The sequence below is a fragment of the Zeugodacus cucurbitae genome, chromosome 5 (assembly GCF_028554725.1).
Source record: "Zeugodacus cucurbitae isolate PBARC_wt_2022May chromosome 5, idZeuCucr1.2, whole genome shotgun sequence".
In the NCBI taxonomy this organism is placed as follows: domain Eukaryota; kingdom Metazoa; phylum Arthropoda; class Insecta; order Diptera; family Tephritidae; genus Zeugodacus; species Zeugodacus cucurbitae.
This window is the reverse complement of record NC_071670.1, coordinates 8,464,915-8,475,000: the sequence shown is the minus strand read 5'-3', so window position 1 is coordinate 8,475,000 and position 10,086 is coordinate 8,464,915. Positions and strand designations below refer to the sequence as shown.

The following is a 10,086-nucleotide window of genomic DNA, read 5'->3' as shown; positions in this document are numbered from 1 at the left end:
TAAGGCACTTGCTTGTTCTAATGTTAAATAGTTTGTGCATAATCACATGACGTTGCTGCCACGAAAAATATATGCCGCCTGACTTATGCTCATAAATATTTATGGTTTTAACTAACTTGCATAGCTTTCACACTTAAAATTGCTGTAAGAAATGCAAATTTTTATTCACTAGCTCGCTTTCATAATTCATTTTTATACAAATATTAAATTAACGGAATAATCGACGAAATTCCTCATAGCTATACCCTCCGCGCGGGTGTCAACTGGGCAATGGGTGGCGTTGCTTGTACGGTGGTGGTCTTAGGCTGTCCATGGACGGGCTAAGCCACTGCATTGCAGGCAGGCGTACCTAGCTAAGGCTGGTGTAATTCCTCATCCACCTCGTCATGGTGGTCAGCTCCACATGCAACCTCACGAGGGGGTGGATGAGGGGCTACACTGGTCATTGCTAATGAGGTACCTGTCGATAGGTATAAAGCGCTAGGGGTAGAGTCCCCCGAATTTTAAAAAACTCAACATGAAGGACAAAACGAAGGATAAAGAGCGAGCTTGGATATTAGCCCAAACGTCGGTGGGAGGCGTGGCTGCAACCACCGGCGGGCACAGTGAGACTACAAGCTGTGTCGCCAGCGGCTGAGGGTTCCAACTCTGGCAACAAGAGAGGGCCCGGAAGAAGCCAAGCAAGGAGGGGTTGAAGGTAAAGGCGCGTTATAAGGCGGCGGTCGGGATTTGCAGCCGATTCGAAGGCAAGCCTAACCTGAAAGAGGAGGAAGAGGAAAGGTTGGCTTCGCCACTCGTAATTGGTGTAATGTTTCAAATCCAGCGTTTGCGAATCGCATTGAGGAGCATATTGCGGAAAAGAGGCAGCGCTCTACAGAAGGTGAAACGAAGGCACCTACGAAAAGGAGGAAATGCAAAGACGCAGCTGAGAAGCTAGACGTCAGACATACGGACGAGAAGCCGATAACGTCCAAAGCAGCGGCGGCGGTCAATGAGTTGCGAAACGACACTTGATCGTTGCGCTCATAGATCACAGTAACCCACTGGGACAGATGTCACAAGAGTGGTGGAAGGCAGTGGAGATGAAGCTGTTAGAAGACCTCTTCGCAAGGATGGACTCCGATCCAAGCGCACCCATGCCATGCCACAAAGTATGTAAGTTCAAAATAAATTTTAAATTTTGAAATTGCTACATTTAAAAAAAAATATTTTGTGTAATTAATTGATAATAAATATCGTGATTTAGCTTCCTCCTTTTATTTGCGAATATTGCATGATATTTTTATATTTATTTAGATAAAATACGTGAAATAATAAAGTATATTTAAAAAGAAATCAGAACTTTTATCAAAGTGGGCGTGTCTCCTCCCCCTACTAAGTTTTTTGTGCATATCTCGCAAACTACTAAAGGTATATCAAGGAAACTTTCTAGAGTCGTTTCTTTTAGGTACTACCTTATACAGTCCAAAAATGGAGGAAATCGGATTGTAACCACGCCCACCTCCCATACAAAGGTTATGTTGAAAACTACTAAAAGTGGGTTAACTCAATTACGAAAAACGCCAGAAACACTAAATTTCACATAAGAAATGGCAGATGGAAGCTGCACTCAGATTTTTTTACAAAATGGAAAATGGGCGTGGCATCGCCTACTTATGGGTAAAAAATCATATCTCAGGAACTACTCGACCGATTTCAATGAAACTTGGTTTGTAACAGTCAATCCATCCCAATGATATGTTGTGAAAATAGGCCAAATCGCTTCACAACCACGCCTACTTCTATATACCAGAACTTTGAAGTGGATCTGAATCGTTTACTTTACAATATATAAAGTAAGCACTAGTAAAGATATTGGTGCAGAAATTTGCCCAAATGCTACGTATATAGTGTGGCAGCCCCATTCTAAAAATCGCCGAAATCGGTCCATAGGTTTTTAAGGCCCTATACATCGAACACGAGGACTTCGGTACTTCTAACCTAATATTATGGTTTCCAACTTTCAATGGACTTTATACAATATATATGACGAATATGTGGGTTAAATTGCGTATTATATAATATAAATAAAGTTAAATAAATAAATTGCGAGAGTATAAAATGTTCGGTTACACCCGAACTTAGCCCTTCCTTACTTGTTAAATTAAATTTTTTTTTATAAATTCTTTTGAATTTAAAAAACAGGTTTTTTTATTATTTTTTCAGATAATTTTTTTTTATATTTTTGATTTTTATTTATATTTCTTTAATTCTATTTTTGTTTTAATTCTTTTATTATGTTTTTTAGATTAAATTTTTTTTTTATATTTTTAATTTTTATTTACATTTCTTTAATTCTATTTTTTTATAAATTCTTTATTTATTATTTATTTTTGTTTTTATTAAAAATTTGATTTTTCATGTGAAAAATATTTAACAATGCCACTCATGGTCAAAATATGCATGCATAACCAGCCAGCTTCATACACCGCCTTATTTGTACCGCACATAAATAATAATAAAATCAAAACTCATAATTCCTTTAACTCGACTATGAGTAGATCATTTGCTCGGCAAACATAATAACTGTCAATATTTACCACATTTTTTACATGACAAATCGCTTAAGTGAAATATATGCGTTTGCAATAAAAACAAGAAAAATTTTAAAATAAGTAAAAACAAATACAAGCAATAAAAATTTCTTGGACATGTACAAACATGCATTTGTTTGTGTGTGTTGCATAGAATATTTGTCTTGCTGGCAAAAAAAAAAAAAACACAAAGTTGTGCTATAAAAATTGTTTAACTGTCAGTTGTCTATGCGCATTTGATGTTTGAATTAGCAACATAAATTTATAATTTTAATTACTTACTTAGCACATACTATTGGCTGTTTATTTTTAATGCTTGAAATATAACATTTTTACTGTTGCCGCTGCTCAAACAAATAAAATCAATTGGACGCGGCGCAGCTTTTAATTACGCGAGCGTAAATGTTTGAAAGTTAACAATGTACAAACGTACAAACATAATTTTTAGCAACACATAGGTACAGCGAAATGTATTTATGTGCTGTGATCATTTGTATTTTAAGATTACTATTAGCCAACTTACTAGCCTTACTAGCATTAATTATTGCTTCTACTTATTTTTGCAGTATATAAATTTCCGCATAATTCGTTAATATTTCAATTGTTACAGTTAATAAAGTGTAATAATTTTTAAATGTACATAAATACATAGCATAGACATGTGCGGTACATAAATCGTGTAAATTTATAAAATATAAAAATTCGTCTTAAATAAGGGTAAATGTACGACTGACCATGATCAATTGTCATAAAATATGCTTGTTTTGCAGATGTGCTCATACAGCACGTATGAAGAAGGTCTAGTAAATTTGATAAAATCTCAAAGTAATCTACTTTTTTTTAATAGTAAAACATTAAAAATTTAAACGAAATATTTTTTTAAGAATATTTTAAGTGGTTAAGCAGGAAGTTGTATAAATGTTTCCGCACTTACGAATGAGAGCAATAAAAAATATTTAAAACAATTAATTTTTAGATTTTTTAAAACAATTTTTTTACGATTTTTTGACGTTCATTCAACGGAAATTTGTGTATTTAAATTAATTATTGAATTATTTAACAATAAAAATTGTAATTGTTAATTGTTGTGTTACTTGTCAATAAAATATTTTTATTTTGGATATTTTGTCTGATGAAATTCATTAATTTCAACTATTGCCGTAGTTAGCTGCCGCCTCTCAGCATCTCAAGGCTAAGCATATGACAGTTCACTGTCCGTTAGATACAATACAAATCTGTATGCTGCTGATGTGTACAAATTAGTATTTAATCCAGCATTTATTGAAGCTTGACCAATTTTTAATAGCACACTAGATTTGTGTGGAAATATTTGCATGTGTTAAATGATATTTTAACTATAATTATATTTTATAGCAAGCAGCAGGCTACGTATAATTTCAGTTATAAGTGCGGAAATAAATTGAAAAGATGATTTTTAATGCTAAGAAATTTACTTAGACTTGCTTAAACTATGCGAAGTTTTGTTTAAACACCCTATTCATTGATAATTCAATTAATTATGGTGTTTTACAATGAAAAATGCCAAGTTAGACACACGCGCCAAACGAAATTTTTCAGTTTACACAAGCAAATCACAATATTTAGTTGCATGAACTACTAAATATTATATTCCAACGATTTTATTGCAATTTCTCAATTTGAAATATGCAAATAAAATGCTAATCAGCAAATATTAAAAACAACAATTATCCACATTTGCATATCAATGTAGTGATTGCTGCCCTTTTACTGCCATAATAAGTTAGTAGCAATGACTAACACATTTGCATAAATAAACAAGCCCTTTCACCAGAATAATTATACACTGCGAGCGCGCTAGTTGAGAACTAATGCGAAAATATTGCACTTAATTTAATTTCAAAACCAAATTAATTATAATAATAATAAACGAAAGCACAACAAGAAATTGTAAATAAACTGAAAATAATAAAACAGGGTGCACTAGAGGCGGCATATATATATTAAGTACAGTGTGTTATATAGTATATGCATTATTTTCAATTTAAAAGTGTTTTTATGTATATTAATTATTATTTTTTTATACTTAATTTAAAAAAAATATTTTTTTATATTTGATTTTGCTGTTTGTTAATAATAATAATGTAATTATATTTTTATTAATCAAAAATATTTTATAAAAATATTTTTTTTTTATAAAAAATTTATTTCTTTTTTGCTGCATTTTCAGCATCTGCATGGTATATACCTTTTTATATTTTTTATAAAAATATAGTTGTTTTTTTTTAATAAAATTTTTGTATAATTTATTTAAAAATGTATAAAAAAAATTGCTAAAAAAAATTATTTGTTAAAAAAATATTTTTTTTTTATATTTAATTTTGCTGTTTTTTATACAAATAATTATTTTTTTATAATAATATTACTTTTTAATAGCAAACATTTTTTTTTTTTATTTTTATTTAAAAAAATAATTTTTTTTATATTTGATTTTGCTGTTTTTTTTGCAAATAATTATATTTTTATAATATTTTTTTTAACGAAATTTTTTTTATAAAAATATTATTTTTTTTATAAAAGATTTATTTATATTTTTTCTTTTTTGCTGCATTTTCAGCATATGCATGGTATATACCTTTTTATATTTTTTATAAAAATATAGTTGTTTTTTTTTATTAATATTATTTTATAATTTATTTAAAAATGTATAAAAAAAATTATTTGTTTAAAAAAATATTTTTTTATATTTAATTTTGCTGTTTCTACAAATATTTTTTTTTACAATAATGTTGCTTTTTTATAGCAAACATTTTGATTTTGCTGTTTTTTATGCAAATAATTATAAAAATAAAAAATCGAAAATTTTTTTATAAAAATATTTTTTTTTATAAAAGATTTATTTTTTTTCTTTTTTGCTACATTTTCAGCATCTGGTATATGGTATATACCTTTTTATATTTTTTATAAAAATATAGTTGTTTTTTTAATAATATTTTTCTTATAATTTATTTAAAAATTTATAAAAAAAATTGCTAAAAAAAATTATTTATTTAAAAAAATTTATTTATTTATTTAAAAAAATAATTTTTTTTTTTTTATATTTAATTTTGCTATTTTTTGTACAAATAATTATTTTTTTATAATAATATTACTTTTTAATAGTAAACATTTAAATATAAACATTATTTATTTAAAAAAATAATTATTTTATATTTAATTTTGCTATTTTTTATACAAATAATTTTTTTTAAATAGTATTACTTTTTTATAGCAAAAGTTTTTATAAAAATATTATTATTTTTTATAAAAAAAAATATTTTTTCAATAATCAATTTTGCTGCATTTTTTACGTAGAGTGGTATATTGTTTTTTAATAACGAAATTTTTTTATAAATATATTTTTTTTATAAAAATATATATTTTTTCTAAAAATATAATATTTTTTTCTAATTTTTTTTACTGCATTTTTTCAGCGTATATATTATGATGCGCACGTATTTCTTCTAAAGCATGATGCAACACATGACAACTAGCTTTAAACATTAATCGTGACTACATTTGTCGAATAAATCATATTGTTGTTTGATAATGATCAAACATGGCGCTCATCAATTGTGCAATTAATTTGTTGCTATTGTAAAGGGTAATGTAAACGAAAAACACAAACAATTTTTCGCTGCATTAAATTGTATTAAATAAATAGTGCTTAATGAGTTTGTTGCGTTGCAAAGAAATGATTGTTGGGCGGTAAGCTATTTTATAAAGACGAGTATACACGTACAACTTTTACTACTGATAAATTCTCTGATAGTTTATGCAAGCAATTTCATAATATTCTTTAATGACTTCTAAAGTATTCTGACGAAATAATTACAATAAAAAAAAATATATTGCACAATATTATGAAACAATATTAAGTGCAACTATGCAATGCAAGTAGAAGATAAGAAACGCAAATATTTTTCATATTTGCAACACATCAACGTAAAAGTTAAACGTTAGTACCACTAATTTCGGGAAATCATGCAATTTTATAAAGAAATAAGTTAACGTGCTGTTTAATATTAAACACAGCGAGTTACGTTTGCCTTTTCTATAACAAACTTGTAGTTTCTCTACTAAACATTGAAATCAGCTACTTAATTATAATAAAAATAATAGAAATATGAAAGCAGCAAATTTATATGCAAATTATAGACATGTGCTACAACTTTTGTAGCAAAACTAAATAATATTCTCAACTAAGAATAGAATTTATTAAGCATGTTGTTTTTGTAAATGTTATTTTTGTGCTTGTGATTTCATATAAAGTTTATTTTCTGGTTTACCATTTAAAGTATTTGATTAATGAAGAAATTCTGGTTAACCAAAGTGTATAAGAATGAAAAAAAAATGTGTTTGCAAAAAAAAAAATTGCGTGGTTGCTTTGTGGTATGTTTAGTATTTCAGCGTCTGCTTGTTGCTTGTACGAATATATGTATGTATGTGTGTGTGTAAATAGGTGTAGAACAACGCATTGAAAGGTTTTCAAGTCATTATCTATGAACACTTGTAGTTTATATTTTTCTTTTTTTTATAAATTTTACGTACATATGTATGTATGTATGTATTAGGGAGGAAAGCACAAAATTATTATTTATTTAATTTTTTTCAAATATTTTTTTTAAGAATTCTAATTTTTTTAAAGTCATAATTCTTGTCTTATTTTCAATTAAAGCAAGTTAAGTTTAAAAAAATTAAAACACAAATTTTTCAAAATAAAAAAATAACAATATTATAATTTTAAGCAATTTTTTTTCAAAAAATATTTTTTTCTTTCTTATTAATTTCATAATTATTAATAATTATTTTTACATTAAGTGTTATTATTATTTTTAATTAAAACAATTTAAGTTAAAAAATAGAAGAAAACAAATTTTTTAAAGTAAAAAAATAACAATATTATAATTTTAACATTTTTTTTTTTCAAATTAAAAATTTTTCCTAAAAAAATTATAAAATGTATGAGATAATAAGTGTTATTATTTTTAATTAAATCAAGCTAAATTAAAGTAAAAATTAATTCAATTTAATTTAATAATTAAAAAAAAAAGTATTTTTAAATAAAAAATCATTTATATTATAATTATAAACTTTTTTTTTAATAATAATTTCTTACTTTTTTTTTAAGTTTGAAAATAAAATTTGTATTTTCTCCTAATTGCAGTACTTTAGAACTTTCATTACTTTAGCATTGAACATAATTATATTCTTTTTGCTAATATTGAAGTATTGAAAAAAAAAATTAAAGTTAAAAATATGACCAGTATATGTCTGTTTAAGAAAAAAGTAAAATAATTGTGTTATTTATGCACGAAAAAAATTTTATGTTTTCTAAAAAAATATAAATTCAGTTCAAAATTTTAAAAATAATCCAAAAAGTTCAAATTTTTTTAAAAATGTAAAATTATGTTTTCTATAAAAATAAATAATAAAAAAAAATATAATTTGTTTAAAAAAAGGAAAGGAATGAAAGCATTTAGTTTTTATGCAAGACAAAAAATTGTATGTTTTCTAAAAAAAAAAAAAATAAAAATTCAGTGCAAAATTTTATTAAAAATGTAAAAAAAAATTATGTTTTCTAAAATATAAATAAAATTTCAGTTCAAAATTGTATTAAAAATCGAAAATTTTTTTTTATTGTATTTAAAAAATCAATTAAAAAATGTTTCTACTCAAAATAATTTGAAGGAGTAAAAAATGTTTTTTGTTTTCTAAAATGTATTTAAAAATTTAGGCAGAAAATTTTTTTTGTACTCAAAGTTATTACTTTTCTTTCAAAATAAAATTATTTTACATAACATAATCCCAACTTACATATTTTTTATTTTAATTATTATTTATTCATAGAAAAAACAATAGACTCAAAACACTGAAGCATTATATTAAATATACTTTATTTTTTATGAATTAAAAAAATATTTCTTTTACTGCAATTAAGGAATTTTTACATGGCATAACGCCAATTTATATATATTTTAAATATTATTTTTCCATAAAAAAATTTTAAAAAACTCAACCAAAAAAAAATTTTAATTTTTATGAATTTTTGCTTTGATTATTTGGTAAAAATTCACGCAAAAAAAATATTGATCGAAATTAAATAAATATGTAAGTATTTCTACATCACTGAGCTGGTGTTAAAAAATCGTTTTTAGTTTCAATTTGTTTTCTAAAATTATTATTTTTTAATTAAATAAATAAATATTTAAATTAAATAAATAAATAATTTCGTTTCAATTCGTTTTTTGAAATTATTTTTATTTAATTAAATAATTAAATATTTCTAGATCACAAAAAAATCACTTTATTTATTTATTATTTATTTTTTAAATAAATTAAATATTTTTTTTATCCATTCATTCATATTCAGTTTCATTTTTTTAATTTCCGAAATTAAATATTTTTTATTAAATACACAAAGAATATTTTATCATTTTTTTTACTCAAAATTATTACCTATCCTTCAAAAAAATACGTAGAATTGAGTTAAAAATCGATTTTAGTTTCAATTTTTTTTTCTTCAAAAAATATTCTCTTATTTCATCTTGTTTTACAGAAAATTTTATTATCCTTTTATAATAAAATACCACAACTACACTAATTTATAGTTTTTCGCATTAATAAATATTAATTAGTAAGTATTTATAATGATATTTAAAAAATAAATCTGTGCACTAACCTTTAATTATTTATTTTCCAAAAGTTTATTTTTTTTAATTAAGCCAAGCTTTGCGTTTATTTTTCTTTCCCAAAAAATACGCGCAAACTTTTACACTTTTCTTCTTTTGTTGAATTGCTTTCGCGTTGTTTGTTTGTGCTACGAAATGAAACGCTTTCGTACAGAAAAAAAATATCAAAACTATTTCAAATGCGTTAGAAATATTTTTCTTATCAGCGCATACGTTTCACAAGTAAGTAATCGCGACACTCAATTCAATTGATTTCTACTGCACAATTGTTTATAAATATATGTATTATACTACGACGACTATCAACTTTGACGAAGACGACGACGACGCTCAATTAGAACTTCTGCGCGTACATAGGCGACTTTATTAATTAAAACTATAGTTATGTGTATGTATGTACACAATAATATTATCGCTGAACCGTCGCGCAGACTCGAAACACCGTTTATGCGGAGCACCGTCCGCTTTGAGTTTTGTGAACAGAAGAAACTGAACTTGGACGTCGCCGTTGACTTATAAAGGAAAAATCGCACCGTGTGTATATGTATGGGGCCGCACACCAGCCGAACGCCTTTAAGCGCGCGGGGGTTTATCACTGTTATTGCTGTTGTTGTTATTAATATCGTTGTTATTGCTGTCACTGCTGCTGCGTGCGCGTCATCATCTTGTAGTTCAGCTGATTTTGATTGTTTCTTAAAATTGTAATATTTTTTTGTACTTGTTTTGATACTTGTTTTTGCGCCTGTTTTTGCGTAAAGGCAATAAAAGCAATAAAAACCAAAACACTCACACACACACACTTT

General features: G+C 25.7%; 1 protein-coding gene across 1 annotated transcript in view; it reads right to left on the bottom strand.

Annotated features, from left to right (window-relative positions):
* The window catches only part of LOC105216239 (putative metabolite transport protein HI_1104), a 28,847-nt gene extending 19,059 nt beyond the window's left edge, over positions 1-9,788 (bottom strand). Inside the window, exon 1 of the mRNA XM_054231212.1 lies at positions 9,274-9,788. The gene's annotated coding sequence lies outside the window, so the exon portion shown is untranslated. The remainder of the gene's footprint in view (positions 1-9,273) is intronic.
* Between the last annotated feature and the right edge of the window lie 298 nt (positions 9,789-10,086).